General features: G+C 39.0%; 1 protein-coding gene across 2 annotated transcripts in view; it reads right to left on the bottom strand.

Moving 5' to 3' along the window:
* The window catches only part of PPP2R3A (protein phosphatase 2 regulatory subunit B''alpha), a 174,033-nt gene extending 149,644 nt beyond the window's left edge, over positions 1-24,389 (bottom strand). For both annotated transcript variants that reach the window (XM_054595294.1, XM_054595293.1), the window contains exon 1: positions 24,225-24,389. The gene's annotated coding sequence lies outside the window, so the exon portion shown is untranslated. The remainder of the gene's footprint in view (positions 1-24,224) is intronic.
* Between the last annotated feature and the right edge of the window lie 290 nt (positions 24,390-24,679).

The following is a 24,679-nucleotide window of genomic DNA, read 5'->3' as shown; positions in this document are numbered from 1 at the left end:
TAACAGAAAAGATTGTAAAGCACTCAGATAGGTGAGTTCTTTCACAGTTAACAGGACAGAAAACACTACCCCTGAGGGTAGTGGGTAGCTGTGGTGGTGAGAGCTTGTGAAAGCTCTTTTTTCCCCAGTTCTTTTCTGAAATAGGAGGCAAGGTCACCAGTTGGAAGTGAAGAGCAGGGAGGAGATGGTGAACATGTGAGGAGAAGGAAGACATGCAGTAGTCATCGGGGGGGTGGGGGGGTGAAACAGAGAAAATGACTGGGGAAATCTAGTATGATTACCAGGCCACATTAGGGGTCCATTTGAGGTTACATCATTAAATTAATGCAAGCTCAGCAGTATGGTTTTATTGGCATGGAACAGGCAAAGAACTGGATTTACTCAGCACAGTTTAGCCAAGCAAGGATTTAGCCTGAAGTGAGAGAGGGCAAAGGAACTGATGATGTGTACATGGGAGAGAGGATGACGACTGATGTCGGTATCTAAGCTTCTATCTCACCTCAGGGAATCCTAACCCTTCCACTGAGCCCTGTGGGACTCCTGGGTAGATATCAGCAAAATTTCCCTATCTTGGACTTCTCTTTTGAAGTTTTCTTCAACTTCCTTTAAGCTCCTTCCTTAAATGCAAACTGGGCTCTAGCCTGAAGATGCTGCTTTCCCTGGAGCCCTCTTAGATGATGACTCTTCTTCTCTTCCATACCCTTCAAACATGAGGCCTGGTAGGTGCCTTCTTGTTCCTCATTGCTACTTCCCAGTCCACTCTCCCTCTGCCTTCTCCAAAAATCCCCTGCTTTGAGTCACACATCATTAGACTTTACCACCCACTACCTTTCCTTATTGCAGTATTTAAATCTCTCCAAGGTCAGTCTCTTTCATTCCTTGATGACTGTAACTGTAGCTTTTGGCTGTCTGTCACTTCAACACTATCTCTGTTACAACTGTTACTGATTTCAACATTGAAATAGATAATCCATCTGATATCCTGGCCTCTTAGTTTGTTGACTTTTTCTCCACAATGATAATTACGTTGATCTCGTTTTCTATCTAGTCTCAGCTACTTTCTCCCATAAGCATACCCTAACCCTTTAGAACATCTAAAAGTACATTTTAATTATCATAAATCTGCAGGAGTATCATTTACCAAAAACTTACTAGTGAGTTCAAAGTAATGCTACTCACTGCAGGCCTCCACTGGCAGAGTCAAGGAAGTCAGGCACGAGACCGCCAGGTACAGGAAGTCATGCTACCATCATCAACAGATAGTGGGAGGACAAAAAAGAGAGAACTAGGCATGCTTCCTCTTTGAGGCCTCGTAACTTGAGCTTATTTATATTCCTTACATGGGGTGGGAGAAGAGGTGTATGAGTGAGGGCTGGGATCCCTCTTGCATTGGCTTTCAAAGGGAAGATTATTATTATACCAACATTTTTAAAGTGTTTATATGCTGGTTAATGTGCTGAGCACTTAAATGCATTATTTAATTCTTATACCAACATTGAGGTTAGTGTTACCTCCATTTCTGGTGCTAAGAGACGTTTTTACACACACAGAAAATAGAAAAACTGATTTTAGCCCAGGTAACATCAAAGTTCCTCTGACCTATACCATGTCCGTATTATGATTAAAGAAGCTGGGCTAAATCAGTACCTGAGTCCCTGCCATAATCCCAGAAGTCTCAACTCCCCAAAAAGGAACTGTCTTGAAATCTTAGTAGGCATAAGAAAAAGAAAGGACAGAAAGAAGAAGGGAAGGGAAGAGAAGAGAAGTGAAGGGAAGGGAAGGGAAGGAAGGGAAGGGAAGAAGGAAGGAAAAAAGGTCATAAGAAATCTATAGAACAGTGAGGTCACTGTAGTAACCTGAGTAGACAGAACAGAAAGTTTTTTAACACCAATTTTGTTTTTTAGAAAGCTTGTAAACTTATCAAATTTATATATTAGTGAATAATGACATTGTGACACAAAAAAAGCCATATAAAGAAAATCATAACAGATAAAGTTAATGGAATAAAATTTAAAGTTATACTCTTAAAAATCAATAAATAATGTTAACACTACCTATCTGAACTTTCAGCCATATTACCAAACTTTATAAGCATAATTAAGACAATGAGCTTGCCAACAATAAAACTGACTGGGACACAATTAAAAGCATATTCACAAATGGCGTCATATCTAGTAATAGAATTTTATATAAGACATGACAAAAGGCCAAGCATAAAGCCTATATACATATGACAAGTGACCTGTGAGATTAAATCAACAGGAGAGAACTGGAAAATGCAGGAAACTCTAAACGTAGAAAAGCTGCAAATATCAGGGCAAGAAAAAAAATTAACAGAAGAGTGAAACATGACATTTGACTGGGAGAAAACATATAAATACAAAGATTATGTGTAAAGATTCTCTGAACAGAGAAGAAATAATTTCCATTTATTCACCACAAAGTACTTATTAAGCATTTACAGCACTGCTGTAGTTTCTCAGGAAGGAGAGTGATGAGATTCAGGTGGCAATGAGACAGATCAGGGAAGGAGAAGCAGAGATGAATCAGAAAGCTACTGCAATTTATTCATCCCAATATCCACAACATGTAGTCGGTGCACAGCATAAAACAGGAATTAAATAACATTTTCTTAATGTATGAACCGTCAGATGCTGTGGAGTACCCAAAAATTCAGCTTGGGTAGGGGAAAAGGGCAAAAACTCAATGGAAATATCTCCAGGTAAGAAGGAAATGCAGATTATCTTGAGCTGACAACTTTCACAGTTTTCATGTGTTCTTCCAGGTTTCACGTGCCCTTCAACAGAACCCATTGCTTCCCCATTTCTTAGCTTCCATCACGCACACAGCTTTGGTATCTTATTTCTTGGCCTCACCAACTTCCTCTATTTAATCAACCTTGACATATCTTAGGTGAAGTCTTATCACAATTGAGATCATTAGTTCATTTGTCCCCTGATCCAGATAATCTCTGAGCTTGCCCACTGGAGAGCACAAGCATCTGTCTGTAAAGCAATTTCCAGGAAAAGGTTCTGGTGCTGCTGGCTCAAGAGTAGAACCTAACTAAACAAAACAACCCTTGGGGTCCCAGTCTGAATTACCACCTCTAGTGGGGTTTTGTGGCCACAATTTCGACAGAAAATTTTTCATTCAGTGCCATGATAGAAGTGTTGGGGAGGAGGGAGCTGGGGAAGAGAATGCTGAGATTAGACATGAAGGCAGAATTGAGAGCAAGGTTCAATTGCAAGAGGCTAAAAAGGGAGACATATTGAGGGTCCAAACCAAAAAGCCGGAAGCAGGTTTGGAGACTGAGCCCACCAAGCCTACCTCACCAAGCCATGACTGTCATTCGGCCTCAGGTACCCTTGAGACGCTCCCAAAGTTCTTCATTCAGCTGACATTCTACAGGAGCGACTGAAGAATCCCTATATTCTGCAGATGAGGCCCAGGAAGGGTTTACTTGTTATTAATTTCTTACTGTAGAGACAGACAACCTGATAGCCTGGTGCATAAGCAACCAGAGTACCTTTATTGGGGCAATAGAACTTTTTTCAAGATACTACTTAAGTGTTTCAAAGTCCATTGAAATGAAATAGCAATCTGTCATATTTGCAGGCCATACCCAGAATAAACTCAGTAAGACCTGACAATCCTATCTCTGAAATCTCTCTCAATTTTCACCACTTCTCATTATCTCCACTGCTAAAATCCTGGTCCAAGTTATCATCCTCTGTCACCTGCATTACTGTCATAGCCTTCTAAACTGGTCAATCTGCTTCCACTCTTGCCTCTATATACTCCAGTCGTTCTCTAAATAGCACTACCATAGCAATATACAGAACAGGGCAAAAGTGGGCTTACAGTTGTTTGCACAGAAAACAATACAGTAAGTAATAAATAATATAACTTCGTTTTTACAACTGGAAATCTACTTTTGTCCCACCCTGTAAATTAGAGCAAATTAATCTCCTGTTACAGACAGACGTTCTAGTGGTTACCCACTCCATTCTGAACAAAATCTAAACTCCTCCACCTAATAGATTTGCCTACCATCTCCCTTACTTCATCTTGCACTGCTCTCCCCCTGGCCTTTTTTAGTTCCTCCAAAAGCCTCTTTCTCTCCCTCGTCCAAGGCTCCTGCTTACTGCTCTCTACCCCATTTTCCAGGTTAATGTTGGATAGCACTTATCAGTACCTGAAATTGTTTTATTTATAGTTTACACGGTTACTGTATATATCCCTAGAATGTATACTCCATGAAGGCAAGGATCTTGTTTGCCTCATTTGCTACTGTATCCCAACACCTGAACAGCCTGGCATAGGGGAAGCAATTAAAAGAAGAGAAGGAAGAAGGGAGGGGAGCAATTTGCTAATAAACTACCATTTATGTTTTCTTGGCCAATATCTGGACTAGGAAAAGTTTCACTTTTTTATAACCAGTTTAAAGAGGGACTGACTGACTCCAAATAGCATAATTGGCACTCTTGGACATTACTGTAAGTGCTCATCTCAATCAGCACTTTACCTGATGAAAAGGTTTAGCGTATGCTTTGAACGTAAAACCAGCACCCCTGGTCCCCATCACAAATGCTGTAGTACTGAGAGAAAGTACAGAAGCTAATCCACTAGAGCTGTATGACCCAGCACTCTGTCCCAAAACACACACATATTGAGAAAGACTGCCAACAAGAGGCTCAATTATGCTTGCACTATAGCTAGGCAAAATCTTTCATAAAAGTCTACTCATCAAATAGACCTCTGGTTCACCTCTGCATCACCCTGATCTCAAAACTTGGCTTCTCGATATCCAAATCCCTAGAAAATTCATTCCTAGCTAGGCATTTAGGTACTAAAGCATCTGAGAACATTCTGTCAGCCAGGCCTTGGTTCTTCAGGAAAAACGATAGTGATCACATCCGTAGTGGTAACTGGTGACCATTAAGAGCTTCCGCTGGTAGCACTGTCACTCAGTACACCTATCCCCTAATGATGCTCCTCCTTGTGAATGTCCCTGCTACTACTTAATTCATGCTATGGATAAAGGGCTCAAGACAAACCAAACCTCACTACACGGAAAGTGGAGGACTAAGACATTTGAATGTCAATGGTTACCAACTTAGGTGAGTGGAACAAAACTTAATGGAAGTTCCCCAGAGTGGTTTGTCATCACCTAAACAAACTTTTACCATGACTATTAAAGGGAAAGTGACTTTGTCCCAAAGTATCTATCTAAACCAGACATAGTACAGGTCTTATGAAAATTTTTGGTTATATCCCTAAAGTTGGTCATTTACTTCATCTCATCTCCTAAAATCCCCATTCCTGTTGGGTAGGAATCATCTGTAAAGAATATTGGGGCAACAAAGCTGCCTAGGACTACAGAATGGACAGTGGTTCATGTAAACTGACCCAATCGTCCTTTCCTATTACACCCTTACCATCTTTTGGGGAGGGGGAAGCTGTACATATTTCATACTTCCATCCCCCCCGTCCTTCCCCCCCCCAGCTCAGGGCACCAATTAGTTCCTTTTCAAACAAGTCTTTCTCATGTCCTAAACAAGTAATGTCCCTACTTTTCTCATACCAGCTTTGTCCACAGGCTATATGGGACAATTTAATGTATCACAACTTTCTAATCCCTTGTCAAATTTGGTTGAAATAGTAACTCAAGCAAGGGAGGCCAATCATCTTTTCTCTGCTGGGAATTTGGAATTGAAGCACTAAAACACTGTCAATTAGCTGAAAACTCTGGGTCTTAAAGGTCCTACAGATTTGCTGGCTGAAGCCACTATTTTGGGGTACCCATGCTAAGCAACATGGCAGGTGTTAAGAAAATAGAACAGACACAATTCAGAGGGAGAGGGAGGTAGGAGGGCAGTGAGGGAAGGAGGGAGCGAGGGAGGGAGTGAAGGAGGGACAAAGGGGGAGAGGGGAAGCAGGGGGAGAGAGAGACAGACAGACATATGCTCAGCTTCCATGATGGCCAGCTGCACTTAATAAAATTGGGGTGAACTGGTATGCTCTTTGTATATTTTTACTATAAATAATCCTTTTACTTCTATATTTTTAAGTGGATATTTATTCCTGAAAACCAATCAATTTCTATGACATGCAGAAATACACATCTTCACTGATATTCCCTATCAGTTTTTCTTTAAGCTCTTGCTTTCGTAATCCTATACGTACTTTCCTCTCTTGGTCTCTTTCGTTTCATCTGAATCCAAAACACCATCATGTTATGAGACGGATACTTACCACGATTTTTTAGCTGCTCAGATCTTTTGGACATTCTCAGCTGTGATTATAATGAGGGCAGGATGAGTAGTACATATGCCTGTCTGCCTACTTTTGAGATCAAAGCAACAACATAGATTGAAAAGTGGAAATTACACCTCTTTAGTTAAACCGTAACCCCATCATATCCTGTGCCTACACTCTGATGATGGTACATGTCTTTTCTAGGCTGGACATTCTGAATCTAGGCCCAATCTGACATCAGTCAGTAGAATTTCTGTAACCAGGCTACAATGCAGATTGGTGTTTTCCAATCTTTTCTGACTAATAAATCTTTTTAAAAGTAATACTGCAAAACTCCTCACAAATATTTAAAATCATCTAAAAAATTCTTTTGCATGACATATGATAAAGCTATTTTATTTTTTATTTTATATATATTTTATGCTCACCCGAGGAATTTTTTCATTGCTTTTAGAGAGAGAGAGGAAGGGAGACAGAAAAAGAAACATTGATGTGAGAAAGAGACATCGATTGATAGCCTTCTCGGGCACACCCTGACTGGGAAATGAACCGACACCTTTTCAGTCTATTAAACAATGCTCCAACTGAGTCACACTGACCAGGGCGAGAAAGCCATGTAAGTTAAAATATTTTGAGATGAGCAAATTATTAAGGATTTTTTATAGGAGTAAGGTGGCAGAGTTTTTAATTAAACTGCTAATATTTAAAAACAAATTATCGTTTCTACCCACAGCAGATGAACTGTTTTATCACGTGAAGCAAATCATGTTACTAAAAGAACTGGGAAATGTGGAGTTCCAGGTAAGTTAGTTTTCCAGAAGAATTTAATTTCAATTTATCCCCATAAGCCTGAAACTAAATGTTTTAAACATTTTAATGAAAATCTTTCAAAACCATGTTATATAATATGAATATATCTTCTCAAACAGAACACAAGGTCTGTATGGAAAAAGTCCAGTCATTGCTAATACGACAAGACGGTTTGCACGACATGGATGTAAACTGGCAGCCAAGGCGAGTGGACTGGAATATGCATTTGTGAACAATGATGGCTTTAACTGTACTAGTTAGTGGGAGTGGTAGATGCTGTTGAGTGAGCAAGTGAACTCTGTGGCTGTCACATTAAAAATGACTGAGCAAGTAGAGCAACGAATCTGCATCAAATTTTGCATAAAGCTTGAACTTTCCTCTTCAGAAACTATTCAAATGATGCAGACGGCTGCAGCTATGGGCAACTGGTGAGTGGCAGCTTCATTACAACAATTCGCCTGCTCATGCATCATGTCTTGTGCAGTTTTTTGGCGAAACATCAAATCGCCCAGGGGACTCAGTCTGGCTGCAGCCCAGATTTGGCGCGCTGCGACTAAAATCACCTTTGAAAGGGAAGAGATTTCAGACTGGTTGATGAGATTCAGGAAAATAGGACAGGGCACCTGATAAAGACTGGGAGAACTGTGTAAGGTCCCAAGGTGCCTACTTTGAAGGGGACTGAGGTGTCATTATCCTATGTACAATGTTTCTTGTATCTTCTTCAATAAATGTCTCTATTTTTCATATTACATGTTTGGATACCTTCTGGATACACCTCGTATACTGCACAATCTGGGCATTGTTATTGGTGACTCAGGATCATTATTACAAATATCCATTATTATAACAATTGCTTACAGGGGTGTCTAACCCACAGCCTGCAGGTTGCATGTGGCCCAGAAGGGCTATGAATGCAGCCCAACACAAAATCATAAATTTACTTAAAACATTATGAGGTTTTTTGGTTTTCAATAATGTTTGTGTATTTAATGTATGGCCCAAGGCAACTCTTCTTCTTCTGTGGCCCAGAAATGCCAAAACATTGGATACCCCTGTAAGAAGTCTGTAAAACTGTCTGATTCTATACTCAGTGCTTCAGCCAGCCATGTTTTTATGGTACTGCAGTGCCTTTTTTGTGCTCTGTTTTCCTGTTTTTCTCCCATGTTGTTGGTAACTTTTATTAATAGTACCATTACTTCTACTTTCCACTTTTCAATTAACTCTGGGAAAGCACGAGAAAAAAAAATCTACTGATGTAAATGTTAATCTCATGTAAAAAATACCTTCACAGCAACACTTAGACACATTTGATCAAATATTTGGGTATCGTCGCTTAACCAAGTTGATGCATAAGATTAGTCATCACATCCAGCAATTCCACTCCCAGGTATATAGTAACTCCAAGAAAATTGAAAACATATGTCCATATATACCAACTTTACTTAGTAAAGTGCTCATAGCAGCATCATTTATAATAATCAAAAAAGTGGAAACAACCCAAATGCCCATCAATTGATGAATGGATAAGCAGAATGTGATATATACATACAATGGATTACTATTAAGCCATAAAAAAGAATAAATTGGTACACTTACAACATGAATGAAACTTAAAAACATGTGAAGTAAAAGAAGCTAGATAGAAGAGGCAGCATAGTATATGATCCCATTTATATGAAATGTGCAGAACAGGCAAATCCATAGAGAGAGAAAGTAGATTAGTGATTGCCAAAGGCTGGGGAAGGGGGAAATGAGGAGTAACAGTTATGGGTATGGAGTTCCTTTTGGGGTGATAAAAAGGTTCTGAAATTAGATGGTAATAGTGATGATGGATGCACAACTCTGTGAACATCCTAAAAAACACTAAATTTTATGTCATGTGAATTATATCTCAAAAAACCTGTTAAAAACAAAATCATATTACTTAAATCTGTCAAAAATGAAATGATAGATTTACAACCGACTGTATTAAAGACTTAGCATCAAATGTATATTGACATGTGGCCTGTAGGCTGGTATTATTTTGTGTTAGTGTCAAAAATAAACAAACTGCTTTTAAAACCTGGTACCTGAAAGTCTTCCATTTTAATCTTATAAAAAGTGCTTATTTTGATAATTTAGAGATTTAGTTTTTAAATGTAAAGACAGGAGAAATGATTTCATGCTGCTTTTTGGGAGAAGTTCTCAGCAAACAATACATTGTAGATCTTTATTACCAATAAATGAAAACCCAAATTGGATGTAATAACCTGTTTTTTTCAAGTGTTTAAATCTTTCCTTTTTAGCATTTTAAATACCTAAAACAGAGTACGATCAACTGTAATAAAATAAACACTCAGTTGTCAACAAAACCAGTTAAATAGTAAGTTGAAAGTAAATTCTTTTTAGAGCAAACTTTTTCCTTATTTAATACCACATGGAGTCTTTCAACTGACAATCCACTTTAGAAATGAAAGCATCTTCATTTGAGTAGGCCCCCTTCTATATTCCAGGAAATTCAACAGAGTATCTTTATCTTGCTATTTGTTTTTGGCAAACCAATCTGAAATTATTTCTTTATAGTGGCCTTAAGAATAGTAAACAGCAAATGCCAGTTATATGCATCCATGAATCCATGTATAACTTTAAACATAAGGCATGCCTGGCTAATGTCTTAATATTTAAATGATTTTTAAAAACTTTCATTTTGAAGTAATTATAACCGCAGAAGAACCGCAGATATTAGAATTCCCTTATACCCTTTACCCAGCTGCCTTTAATCATGTACAGTAGTTTCAAAGTATTCAAGACATCTTGATGTTTCATAACAATTTTGATCAGATGAATGCAATTTGTAAATTTCCTAAAGTGCATCTTGAAATAATTTTGCAAAATTATCATTTTTCATACTGTTCATTAATTTATAATATTTTGACATTCCACACATATTTCATTTTTAAACAATCCATTAATAGTACAAAATATATTGTACTTGCAACTGAGAATAACAATTAAAAACTGCAATGATCCTTTGTAAGCTCTTTCAAGAAATAGAAAAACACTTTCAAATTCATTTTACAAGGCCAGCATTACCCTGATATCAAAACCAGACAAGGACAGTACAAGAAAATAAAATTACAGGCTAGTATCCCCGATGAACAAAGATACAAAAATCCTAAACAAAATATTAGCAAACCAAATTCAACCACGCAATAAAAGGCAATAACACCATAATCAACTGGGATCTATTTCAGGGATGCAAAGATGGTTCAACACCTGCAAATCAACTGATGTGATGTATCACATCTCAATAAATACAGAAAAAGCATTTGACAAAATTCACCATCCATTTATGATAAAGACTCTCAACAAAGTGAGTATAAAGAAAATGCACCCCACATAATAAAGGCCATATATGACAAACCCACAGCTAACATCATGCTTAATGGTGAAAAGCTAAAAGCTTTTCCTTTAAGATCAGAAACAAGACAAAGATGCATACCCTGGCAAATTTTATTTAATGGACTATTGGAAGTTCTAGCCAGGGTAATTAGGCAAGAAACAAACAAACAAACAAACAAAAAAAGGCATTCAAATTGGAAAGAAACAAATAAAACTGTCTTATTTGCAGATGACATATTATAAACAGAAAATCCTATAAGACTCCACCAAAAATATTTTAGAACTAAAAAACAAATTCAGTAAAGTTGCAAGATATAAAATCAATATACAAAAATCAGGTATGTTTCTATATACTAATACCAAACTCTCAGGAAGAGAACTGAAGAAAGCAATTCCATTTACAATTGCATCAAAAAGAATAAAATACCTGGTAATAAACCAAGGAAGTAAAACACCTGTACACTTAAAACTGTAAGATACTGATAAAAGAAAATGAAGACACATATAAATAGAAAGATGTTCTATTCTCATGGATTAGAAGAATTGATATTGTTAAAATGGCCATACTATCTAAAGTAATCTGATTCATTGCAATTTCAAAATTCCATTGTCATTTCCCCAAAAAATACAACAAACAATCCTTAAATTTGTATGAAACTAAAAAAGAATGTTAATGGCCAAAGCAATCTTGAGAAAGAACGACAAAACTGGAGACACCACATTCCCTGATTTCAAACTATGCTGCAGATAGTAATCTAAACTACAGTGTGGTATTGGAATAAAACTGGATGCAAAAATCAACAGAACAGAATATAGGCCAGAAATAAATCCATACATATATGGTCTATTAATTTACAACAAAGGAGCCATGAATATACAATGGGGAAAGGACAGGCTCTTCAGTAAATGGTATTGGGCAAACTGAACAGCCACATGTAAAAGACGGAAACTGGACTACTATTTTATAAAATATACAGAAATGAACTTAAAATGGGTTAAAGACTTGAATGTAAGACATGAAACCATAAAACTCTTAAGAAGAAAACCGATGATAAGCACCTTGACATTGTTGTTGACAATGACTTTTTGAAATTTATTTATTGATTTTTTTTAGAGAGAAGCGAAGGGAAAGGGTCGGGAGGGGTGGGGGGGGGAGAGAGAGAGAGAAAGACTGCCATTCCACTCATTCAAGTATCCTTTAGTTGACTTCGGTATGTACACTGACCAGGGACTGAACCCACCACCTTGGCCTATCAGTACGATGCTCTAACCAACTGAGCTACCCTGCCAGGGCAAGAGTGATTTTTTTGGGTTTGACACTTTCATGCAAAGGCAACAAAAACAAAAATACACAAATGGGACTACCTCAAACTAAAAAGCTTTGTACAGCAAAGGAAATCAAGAAAATGAAAGGACAACCTATAGAATGGGATGAAATATTTGCAAATCATACATCCGATAAAGGTTAATACCCAAAATATATAAAGAACTCATACAAATTAATAGTAAAAAACAAAGAAAAAAAACAAACCAAAACCCCCAAATAAACCCTCATACAATCTGAACAGAAATGGAAAGAGGAACTGAACGGAAATTTTTTCAAAGATGGCCAATAGGTAGAGGAGAGGATGCTCATCATCACTAATCAGGGATATGCAAATCAAAACCACCATGAGATAGCACCTCACAGCTATTACAATGGCTACTATCAAAAAGTAAGAGATAAGTGCTAGTGAGAACGTGGAGAAAAGGGAATCCTCCTGCATTGCTGGTGAGAATACAGATTGGTATAGCCACCATGGAAAATAGTATGGAGGTTCCTCAAAAAGTTAAAAATAGAACTACCATATAATAAAGCAATTCTCCTTCTGGGTATTTATCTGAAGGAAATAAAAACACTAACTTGAAAAGATGTCTACACCCCATTCTTCACTGAAGGGTTCTTTCCACTGATGGATGAATGGATGAAGAAAATGACATATATATGTACATAACAGACTATTATTCAGCCATAAAAAATGGAAATCCCATCATTTGTGACAACATGGGATGAACCTTAAGGGCATTATGCTAAGTGAAATAAGTCAGACACAGAAAAACAAATACTGTATTATCTTTTATGTAGAATCTAAAAACAAGCATAAAAAAAAACAGAACTCATAGATACAGAGAACAGACTAGTGGTTGCCAGAAGAGGGGGGTGGGAGGTGTGCAAAATGGATGAAGGTGGTTAAAGGTACAAGCTTCCAATTATAAAATAAATAAGTCCTGAGGATGTAGTGTATAGCATGGTGGCTACAGCTAACAATACTCTATTGTATGTTTGAAAGGTGCTAATAGAATAGATCATCAAAATTCTCATCACAAGAAAAAATTGTTAACTGTGTAGTCATGGATGTTAACTAGACTTATTATGGTAATCATTTCACAATATATGCATATGTTGAATCATTATGTTGTACGCATGAAACTAATATAATGTCAATTATGTCTCAATAAGAAATAAAGACAGTGTAAGGGTCAAAAACCACCAAAGATGCTAAACTGATGACAAGTGGAGGTTGTGACAACATTTAACCAAATGTCTCCTAACTGCTCTTCACATAGCATCACTGAAATTGTTGTTTTTAAATGGGAAAAACATTTAAATAATTAGTTTTAATTCTCCAAAAGCAGTTGTTGATACAAGAACTTATTGTTTTTGTTGTTTTACCAACAAAACAGTTGTTGATATAAAAAATTGCCTTCAATTACATAAATTAATTCCAAGATCAGTTTACAAGCTAATTCTAAAGTTTCACACAGAAAATGTTCAAGAGTCAAGACAACTTTGGGGCAGTGAGGACAAAGAGCGAGCACTATTTTTCCCTTAAAGCAAGCAATGGGTAACAAATGTTCACTGTATTGTTCTCTGTTATACCTTACATATGTTTTACAAATATTGTTCTATAGCCATTTAATAATTAATTTTTTTAAAAAAAGACATTGCCAAGAACCAAAATATAAATCTACAATAATTAGAAGTGTATTGGTGGCACAGAAACAAAGATCAATGGAACTAGATAGAGTACTCAAACTAACCTATGAATATGAGAATTTATTAACTGATAATTTGCCATGACACTTACCAAATTTATTATTCCAAATGGCTAGCCAACTGAACAAGATTCTTCCCTTACACTACTCACGAAAATAACTTCCAGATGAATTAAAAATCTAAATTTTTATAAGAAAATGTAAGGTTTTATGTTTATATACTAAGGTAAAAAAGACATCCATTAAAAAGTTAGTTTTAAAAAAGTCAGTAAAATCAAAAGCCATAAAGGCAAACAGGTAAATTTGATGTCAAAATTAAAAACTATTACAAAGGGAGAGGATACCAAAAGATTGGAGGAAAATGTGCCTTTTTAATAATAAAAAAGGGTTATCTACAACACAAAGAACTCCTACGAATAAATGAGACAGGTGTTTTTTTGTTGTATATAACAGAAAAGCAAAAACAAGAGTGCTTAAACAAGATAAATATTAAATTTCTCTCTTATGCAAAAGAAGTTGAGTGCTCCACGAACTGCTGAGATGCAGGTGTTCTGGCTCACTGAACTACTGAGATGGTCCTCGTGGTCTAGGACTGCTCAGTCTTGGGGGGTAGGGGAAGGAACACCCAGAGTCCAGAGAGTTCTGGGAAGCAGAGTTTGAAAGAGAAGGGACGTAGGGTGGGCTGGGAAAAGTGAACTTAGAAAAGACCTAAGGAAGGTGAGGGAGGAAGTTTTATAGATATTAGGGGAAAGCAAAGGTCCTAGGGCAGGAACATGGCTAATCTGTTGGAGAAAGAACAAGGTATCATTTGTGACTGGGACAAACTAAGCACAATGGAGAGTTGTAGGAGATAAGTTCAGAGAGGTAAAGGCAGGGTTGACTATGGGACACCTTGTAGGTAAGTATAAAGCCTCTGAGCTGAGAGCTTAACTTAACAGGTCCCTCTAAGGGCTGCATTGAGAATAGACTCCAGGAGAGCAAGGACAGGAGCAGGGAAAGAGTTAGGCTATGATAATAATCTTGATGAGATATAATTAATAGTGGCTTGGACACCACTTATAATAGGAATTTTGTGGCTTTTGACCACCTTCTCCCATTCTGCACACCTTCCACCCCTACCTCTGGCAACTACCAGTCTATTCTCTGTACCTATGAGGTTGTCTTGTCTTATTTTTTATTTTTTTAGATTCCACATATAAGTGAGTAGAGGTAGTCAGATATTACCAATTTTAGATACATTCTGAAGGTAGAGCCAACAGGGTTTGCTGATAGATTGAACATGGGATGAAAGAAAAAGAAGAGAGTCAAGGATAACTCCAAGGTTTTTGGCCAGGACTACTGGAAGAATGGAGCTGCTGATTACTGAGATGAGACAGGCTGTGTGAAGAGCAGGTTTTGGAGGGGAAAATCAGGAGTTCACTTTAGAGATGTCTGTTAGATATCCAAATGGAGGTATCAGGTAGGCACTTTGATTTCAGAGTATGAGATTCAGAGGAGAGCTCTAACTTGGAGATAAAATTAGCAGTCATCAGTGTGCAGTTGATGGTATATAGGTGGTATCTGAAGTCAAAAGACTGGAATAAGATGCCAAGGAAACAGGACTGACTGAGAGAAAAAAACAACATATCTGAGGAATAAGCAGCACTCTTAACTTTGGCAGTTAGAGAGATGTAAAATAGGAAGAAATACAGACAATTCAGGGTTCTGGAAGCTAAGTGAAGAAAACCATTTCAAAGAGAGAGAAATAATCAACTGCACAAGTGCTACTGACAGGTAAGATAAAAAACAAGACTGAGAAATGACTGATTGGATTTAGGAATGTGGAGGTCTTTGGTGGGAGGTAAAAGACTGGTTAGTGTGAACTGGTAGAAAGGAACTAAATTCAGTGAGATAGACAACTGTGGAAAGGAACAGATTTAAAGGGAAATGTAGGGTCAAGAGACAGTCTCGTTTGGTATCACAAAGCACTTTATCTCTAATATCTAGTACTGTGCTCATTACATAGTGATAACTCAATAAATATTTGCTAATAGAACTAAGTCAGGTCACTAGCCACTGAATAAGGAAATAGTCTTAGTTCCAGAGGCTTAATAGCTGATACCGGGAAATGTGAGAATTCTTGATGCAATTCTAGAAAACTGTCTTTATTCTCTTACTATGCCTGAAAACTCTTTAGTTTGGAAAACTATGCCTTACTCACCTCGAACAGATATCTCCAAATTTGACAGGAATAGCAATAGAATTTGATAAACATATGCCCTACAAGAAAATATACTTTTACTTCTGAATGAGTACAATCTCTACAATTACCTCTTTGCATCTGGGGCCCTGTGACTTTGTACCCAGGGGTACAGCATGGATCTCACTCCTCTAGTTATGTCATGACTCATTATGCACTAAAATGGAAGACTTTTGATGGCTGCTGAAGGACATTAACTTATAGGTGTTTTGCACAAATAAAAGTTACCTATGGCAAACCAATAATTATCACAAACATCTGTTTAGTAATTTATACTTTTCAAAGTGATTACACATACACCTTCTCTTTCTAATCTCACAACTATGTGAGGCCAGTATTTTTATCACTTTCATTTCACAAAAGAGAAAACACAGATTCAGACTTGCATAAAAGCACACATTTCTTTCAACAAATGGTGCTGAGACAACTGGATAACTTCATGAAAAAGAATGGAGTTGGACCCTTACCTCACACACAAATTAACTCAAAATGGACCAAAGACATAAATCTAAGAATTAAAGCTGTAAACTCTTAGATGAAAACATAGTTGTAAACAAACACAACCTTTGATTTGGCAGTGATTCTTAAATATGATACCGAAAATATAAGCAACAACAACAAAAACATAAGTTAGACTATCAAAATTAAAAGCTTTGTGCAAAGGACACTATCAACAAAGTGAAAAGACAGCCTACAGTATGGGAGAAAATATTAGCAAATCATATATCTGATAATAAGGGCATAATATTTGGAATATATAAAGAACTCTTACAACTACTCACAACAAAAAGACAAAGAGTCCAATTAAAAAATGGGCAAAGGGCTTGAATATTTCTCCAAAGATGATATACAAATAACCAACAAGCACATGAAAAGCGGCACAACATTATCAATCATTAGGGAAATGCAATTTAAATTCACAATGGGATATTACTTCACACCCAGGAGGATGCCTACAACCCAGAACAAACAAACAAAGAACCAGAAAATAACAAGTGTTGGTGAGGATGTAGGGAAAGTTGAGTTTTTGAATATTTCTAGTAGAAATGAAAATGGTACAGCTGCTGTGGAAGAGTTTGGTGGTCCCTCAAAAAATTAAACATTGAATGACTATATGACCCAGCAATTTCCACTCCTAAATACATACACAAAAGAAATGAAACAGGTATTCAAGCAAAAACTTGGACATAAATGCTCTCAGAAGCACTATTTACAATTGCCAAAAGGTGTAAACAACCCAAATGTCCATCAATTGATGAGAGGATAAACAAATTGGGTATATCCACATACTGGAATTATTACTCAAAGAAAAGAACAAATACCATATTTTGCCGTGTATAAGACTCATCCACGTTTTTGACCCAAACTTTCATTTTAATTTTTTAATTCAATTGTTTATTTATTTATATTTAGAAACAAAACCGATTATTGTATTCCAGGATATTATTTTGTATACAGATACCGTTATTGCTTCCTAGAGTTACACTTTTAATGCATAAGCATAAATAAAAGAATTAAAAACATTTATACAGATATGGAATTAGAACTCCCTATGTATAAAGTGCACCCTTATTTTTCCCCTCAAAAATTTGGCCCAAAAAGTGCACATTATACATGGCAACACAGAGTATTAATCAAAGAACACATGCTATGCATGAATGAATCTTGTAAATATTACACTAAATGAAAGAAGCCAGATACAAAAAGTCACATATTGTTTGATTCCATTTATATGAAATGTCCAAATAGGCAAACCCATAGAGACAGAAAGTATTGTAGATTGATGGTCTCAGGGAATAGGGAGGAGAGAAATAGGGAATGACTGCATATGGATACAGGGTTTCCTTGCGGGGTGACAACATTGTTCTGGATTTAGATAGTGATGATGGCTACAAAACACTGTGAATGTATTGAGAGTCCTTGAATTATACACTTTAAAATGGTTAATTTTTTGTTATGTGAATTTTAACTCCATAAAATCAAATAAATCACATAGTTCATACTTGACAAATCAAGGCCTTGCATCCAAGACTGACTTTAAGTCCACTGCCCATTCAATTATCCTGTCTCTACAAATGCAAGGAGCTCTGGGGCTACCTTGGCAGAATTTTTCCCTCCCTCTACCACCATCCAGGCAAAACACTTAAGTATATTTGTGATGGTGGAATTCCTACAATTTTCCAAGCATATATCAGTTTCTAAACAAAATATTTTCTTATCATAGGCTCCCAGATCAAACCTTTAAAAACCAAGGTCTGCTATTCATGTCACAAAGTCATCCATACAGAAGTTAAACATGATCCACCTGATGAACCAATGGCAGCTATGAAGGCTATTCCCTCACAGGATGACACTCTGTCTGCCAAAAGGGTATAATAATGGGGCTTATGCCCTGAAAAGATTAACACCATTCTTCACTAATAATCCTTGGCATTTTGCAGCCCCTATGGCTTTTGTTCTGCTGGTATATCACAATTCTTAGGAACATGATGTGCAGAACTGACCTTTAAACCCTCCTGTGCCAGGTTAAAGTTGTTAAGGAGGCAGAAATGGACAAGAGACAGATTGGTAGTGGCCACTGGCATGACAACCCACTCTAGAGAGTTTAACACAGGTCTTCAAGGTAACAGCATTCACACAACCTTCTGGAAATCGAAGTTTGTTCAGTGCTCTCTTCACCTTCTCTCTGAGCTCAACGAGGTCCTACTCCTCCAACTTCTATTTAAACCCTCTAATCATCATCAATGAAAGAGATTTCAAAGTATGAGAAATTTTATACATGTGCAACTGGAAAACCAAGCTATAATATTAAGTTTTTAGTAAAAATACAGCTGCAAAAAATACTCCTGGAAATCTGACAGTTAGATACATATTCCCTGACGTAGCCAAGTATTCCGTTTTCAACATGCCAACAGTCTGATCGTTGTTCATCAGTTCAACGGGAGGATGATGTCAGGGTCACTGGTGCCCAGACCACTGCTGGCCTTTAGGAGCACTGTGGCTTTCCAAATAAGAGACTAAGTGCATAATTTCTAACATCTGAGTCTCAAGGGTTCTGGCAAAATAATCACCTTAGTGAAAACATAAAGTCTCCAAAACAAATATAAGCAAGACCCCTCTGAAATGGGGATGCGGGGTAATCAGGCACCACTGAATCAGCTCCCTAAAAAGTTAGAAGTGTTTGGGTAACCAGCATACTCTGAGCACCTATCATAGAGATATGTTAGACACCTGTCCCTCCCTCACCAACCCCCTTTTTCAAATGAACTTCTCAAAAGATTTTTCTAACATTTACCATTTCCATTTTCTGACTTTTACCCATCTCAGTCTGGTTTCTACCTCTTCCTATCTAAAATAGTCCTGCTGAGGGCAAATACTTCATCTTGCTAAATTGAACAGATCATTTTCAGCTTATTATCTTTACTTGATAACTCCTATCTTGTTTAAATACTCTCTTTTCATTGATTTTTATGACACATTTTAAACTGTAATTAGATTCTAAAATTAAGCACCTAAAACAAAAATCAAGCATAGTTTAAATTACTCTTGAAATGGCTCATGAAGTAAACGTACCTGTTTTTTTGTGTACACAATGTTATGTGGTAAATGAACAGCATATATGTATAAATGCAAAACAGTAAGCACAGATGCAAAATAAAACTTCACTCTCTCAACTAATTAAAACACCTTCAAGTGTATCAGATTAACTCTGCATGCCTTAACTGCAAGCAAGCAGCCATTCCACTGTACCTCTCTGTCCACTTCCCATCTCTTTCCTGGGGCTGCTACCCTCCTACCCAAATGCTGAGCCCTGTTCTCTTCTTAATCTCCATCAATGGTTCAGAATTTCCACTACTCAGTGGAACTGCATGAAGAGATTTTAAAAATCCCAGATTATAATTTGGACCAAGTAAACAGAAACAAAAATTGCTAGGGTAAGCCCCAGCATCAGTATTTTTTAATCATCCAATGTTCCCAATGTGCAGCCAAGATGAGAATCACTGTTTTATAATCTTTTCCTAGAGCAGGGACCACACACTCAAATGCCTCAGGATGAGAGAAGTAAATAAGCAAAGCAGGCCAAGCATAAGTTTTAGGGAATGGTGGGCTCTCTGGTGAACTAGAAAGCAGCTGGGATCAGCTGTGACTTAGCGTCAATCAATTGTTGCCATATGGGAAAACCGGCTCAGTGGAGCCACATCCTCTCATTTTTAAAGAAAAAATCCCAAATCTGCATTTTCATGGGAACTAACTTAAATGAAACAACAACAAAAACCACTGTACTGGAAAAACAAAACACATCTGTAAACCAGATTAAGCTGTTGGGCTGCACGTTTACAACCGTTGCCTTTGGTAATTCCATCCACACCTTTCAGTTTACACCTAAAAACTTGTGTCCCCAGTTCAGCCACTCCTCTGGGCTCTGAATTTGAAGTATCAGATGCTTAAAAGAGACTTCCACTTGAAGGTCTCATCAGTCCCAAAGTGAAATGTGATTTAAACACACCTTAACACTATTTATCCTTCCAGTGTTCTCTATCTGGGCTAACAACTCCACCATTCACCTAGTTGGGCAGGCCAGAGCTCAGGGAGTCGTCCTACGCACCACTTTCTTCCTCTCACTGCTTGTGCCACTTCTTCTGTATCCATCTACTTTTCTCCATCTCCTTTGCTACCACCTTGATCCCAGCTACCATCTTTTCTCTCCTCCTTTTCCACAGTATACTTGCTGGCTGAGGCTACTATAACAAAATACCATAGTTTGGGTGGTTTATACAACAGAAATTTATAGAATTTCCAGATCAATGTCCAGCAGGGTTAGTTTCTAGTGAGGATTCTCTTCTTGGCTTCGCACTGTGTGCTCACATCGCCTTTCCTCCCTACTCTTCTTAAAAGGTCACCGATTTGATCAGATTAGGGTCCCATCCTGATGGCCTCATTTAACCTTAATTATCTTCTAAAGACTATCTCCAAATATACTAACATTGGGGGCTAGAGTTTCAAAATACCAACTTTGGGGAGACACAATTCATTCTATAGCACACAGTAACCTTAATTAGGATCAGTTGTCTCCCACATTCACTATTGTTTCCTTCTAAACCCTTTTTTCCAGTAGGACCAGAGTGATGTTTTACAAACATAAATATTTACAAATATGTGTGTGTACACATTTGACTCAACAATTCCAGTTATAGGACTCTATCTTACAAGCATATTCATACACGTGAACTGGTATAAGCATAGTACTGTTTGTTATAGTAAATTATTAGAAACAATTTAAATGTCCATCATGGTATATCCATACAATGGAATATTACAGTCATCCAAAAGAATAAGGAAACTATATATTGAAATGGAAAGATTTCCAAGACATTGTTCAGAGAACAAAACAAGGAACAAAGCAGTGCGTACAGTATGCTACCATTTGTGAAAACAAGAGGAAAGAATACACATTCGCTAAACGTGCACAAGGAATGTCTAGACATAGGTCTCCTAAATACATCTCATAACCGTCTAGTTCTCTACATCTCCTCTGCTACCACCTGATGCCAGCTGTTTGTCACAGTAATTAGTAACAGTGGTTTATCCTTTTGGAAGGTATGGGGAAAATGGCAGCTGGGGAGGGAAGGGAGTAGAACCACTGCAGACGTTCTGATTTAATGGGCTTGGAGGACAGACAGGCACTAGTATTGTTTTAAGTTACTCTTGTGATTCTAATGAGCAGGCTGAACTGGGAACTGCTGCTTGAGACCGGCTTCACTTACTTTCCCAGCTTCATTTTATATCATCCTGCCCCTATCACTCTCTGAGTTCCCCCTAAAGGTTCTTTTCCTTCTTTGGGAATGCTGTCCCCCTAAGTGAATGTTGTCACCTTCGGTGAATGTTGTTCACCTTGTAACTTCTATTTATCCTTCAGAGCCCAACTCCTATTAAAGTTCACTTCGCAAGGAAACTTTCCTAGTTTCCAAACTAGGTCAGGACCACTGTTTTACATACTCAAGAGCATCCTGTACTTCTCCCAGAATTGATCACAATTGTAATGCGGTAATTGTAGCATTAAACATCCATGCTTCTCTCACTCTTTAGACTGTAATGTCTAAAAGTGCTAAGACCGTATCAGTTGTTTTTACCAGTGGATTCCCAAACCTAAATAGTGTATGGCTGGCAAAGTAGGCCCTTCCTCAGATATTTGTCAAATAAATGAATAAGACTGCTCCTGCTCTCAAGTTTAGGAGATAAAAATCAATGCATAAGCAAATGAGGAAAATGCGCTGTTACTGGTGTTAAGGTTGTGTTCTGTTTAGAACAGTGGTTCTCCACAGAGGGTGGTCTGGGCCCTCCGAGGGACTCCTGACAATATCTGGTGGCATTTTTGACTGTGTGGGTTATGTGACTGACTGTCATGATTGGGGTAGGGGTAGGGGTAGGGTGGGAAGTAATGAAGTAATACTGATTTCCATTAAGTAGACATCAAGAATGCTGCTAAACATCCTGTAATTCACAGGATAAGCCCCCACAAAAAAGAACTATCTGCTCCAAATGCCAACAGTACCCGACAAAACCTCTAATTTAGAGAGAGGATGATAATGTCCCAGGGGGTGATCATTTCCACTTGAGGTGGTGGGGTAGGGGGGAGCACATGTCAAGATATTTTAGAAAGGAAGTACACATAACTTCAGCTGCACACTAGAAGGTGGCAGGGGCCATGTCCATGGAGACTGACAGAGGTCATGAGGAGCCTCTGAAGAGTTTAAAGGCACAGTTCTGTCTTGAATAGGTGCCTCTCAAGTATCCCATACTCCAAAATTACTCATCTCCTTAATTCCCTTCTTGCTGAAACAAAACTTTCATTCTCTTAGGTAAGCTGGTTTCAGCTAAACATTAACTCCAAATTAATTCATCCTAGGATAAAAGTCTGATAGCCCCTTCACACTCCAGAATGCTAAGCTGCATTTTAAAATATGCAAATATTTATGAATACAAATAAATCTTTAACTAGTTAATGTTCAGGTTATTAATGGATAAAGCTATTTTTGAATCCAGCGACCAGGTAGTCCTGGTAAAGTTTTGTGTTTTTAATAAACTTAACTTTTATGTCCCCTGTCCTCAATTTCTGGGCTCCCAGATCTATAAAAGACCTAAGTTTTTCCCACAAATATCTCATGTTGTATGTCAGTTCTCTGCCAGAGAGGAGAGCCATTTGGATACAATAAATGTGAATAAATTGTATAAATTGGGAGAGGTCTATAGGTTTTTAAAAGGCTTTCACTAAAAGCCATGAATACAACTAAAAAAATGAAAATGAGATAATTTTTAATGGCATCACCAAAAAAGAAAACAGTTTTACAACACAGACCTGCTGCCTACTAGGCTGTATGCACATGCTCTGACCTAGTATGGCAATTCTTAGGGTCTCAGCACTGGGTGCTCCGTTTACAAGAAACTGAGGCCTGAAACTAATGAAGAACAAAGAAAAATGCCTGGCACCAAAGGTTTGGAGGCTGTTTTGTACAAAAATGTACAAAAATCATTTGTACAAAAATGATTTGCGGAGGAGCACTTCCAGTTTTGCACGGCACTACAAATCACGCTTTTTTTCTTACGTGTTAAGAATTTTTATTACGTGCTTTCAGACCATTTCCTAATAAGAAAATACCTTGTAATTTACAAACAGCAATTTATCCTCCTTTGCATTTGCTGACCACTAAAACTGGATAAAATTTCCCTAAGCTTTACCAGAGTCGGAGGATTGAGAATAATGTGAACACAACAGAGTTCAGATGCAGCTGGTTTCCATCGAGAGGTCTCCCAGGAGAAAGCCCCTCCACGGCGGCAGCCGGGGTCGGCGAGGGAGTGAGACCCAGCAGGGCGGCTGCGGGGCTGGGGTGGGGTCTGCCCGGCCTCCGTTTACCTTTGTTTCAGGTACTCCCGCTCCCAGCCGGACCGGGGATCCCGCCCAAGGCCCCGAGCTGGTGACACATCCTTCTTTGGCCAAGTCGGGCCGAGGTTGGGCAGGGGGCGGGGAAGGAAAATAAAGCCTCAGCGCCTAACGACGTGACTCTCAGTTCTTCCAAAACGTTGGCATTTGTTTCTCTGCCAAGCTTTCCGGTTAACAAGTTCCCGAAGGCTGCGCGGGCGAACTGGCCTAGGAACCCCGCAAGTGGGAGGGAGCAGGCCATCCCCCGCCTTCCCTTCTCTGTAGCCGCCCACGGGGCAAGCGATTTCCACACCTCCCGGGCTGCCACGGCCTGGGACCGGGCTGGGCGTGCAGAAGCGCCCGCACCGCCTCGGAACCCGACTTCCACGGCTCTGTTAGCCGAATCAGCATAGCGCGATCGCGCCGTCCCCTCCGGACAGGCCGGTCCCCGCCCCCAGGCTCCGGCCCCGCCTGCCTGGGCCTCCGCGTACCGCCCCCCCCGACCCCCGCCTCGCCACAACCCTCCGGCCAGGCTAAGAGCCCTAGGGTTCCAGGCCGCGGCGCGGGCGTCCCAGTGCTTACCTCAGTGCCCGCGACTTCTCTGGCTGCTGCCTCGGCCTGCGGACGTTGCTTGCCGCCAGGACTCCGACAGCGGCGGCGGCGCGGGATACGAAGCTAACAGCGCTGCGCGTGAGGAGCTGAGGCCCGACCGCGCCCCGCCCAACCGCCAGCCAGCCCCCTCGGCCGCCTCTCCCCACCCTCGGTCGCGGGCTCGGCGCCCCGCCCCGCCCCGCCCCTCCCGCCTGGCCCCGCCCCGCCCCTCCCGCCTGGCCCCGCCCCGCCCGGCGGACCCCTGCCAGGAAGGGGCCCGCCAGGGGCCATGCGAGAGCCGCCGCAGGCGCTGCGGACCCAGCTCCTTCCACGGCAACTCCGCGGGGACGTGGTTCGGAGTACTTAATACGGTTTGGAAATGCGAGTCTCTTGGACTTGTTATTACTGTAATTCTTATTATCATTATTGTTATCGTTAGTGATTGT

This window comes from Pteronotus mesoamericanus, unplaced genomic scaffold (genome assembly GCF_021234165.1).
Source record: "Pteronotus mesoamericanus isolate MK-2021 breed Mesoamerican mustached bat unplaced genomic scaffold, CSHL_Meso_final scaffold_54, whole genome shotgun sequence".
Taxonomy (NCBI): Eukaryota; Metazoa; Chordata; class Mammalia; order Chiroptera; family Mormoopidae; genus Pteronotus; species Pteronotus mesoamericanus.
Note: the sequence above shows the minus strand (reverse complement) of the source record. Positions and strands in the feature narration are given on the sequence as shown.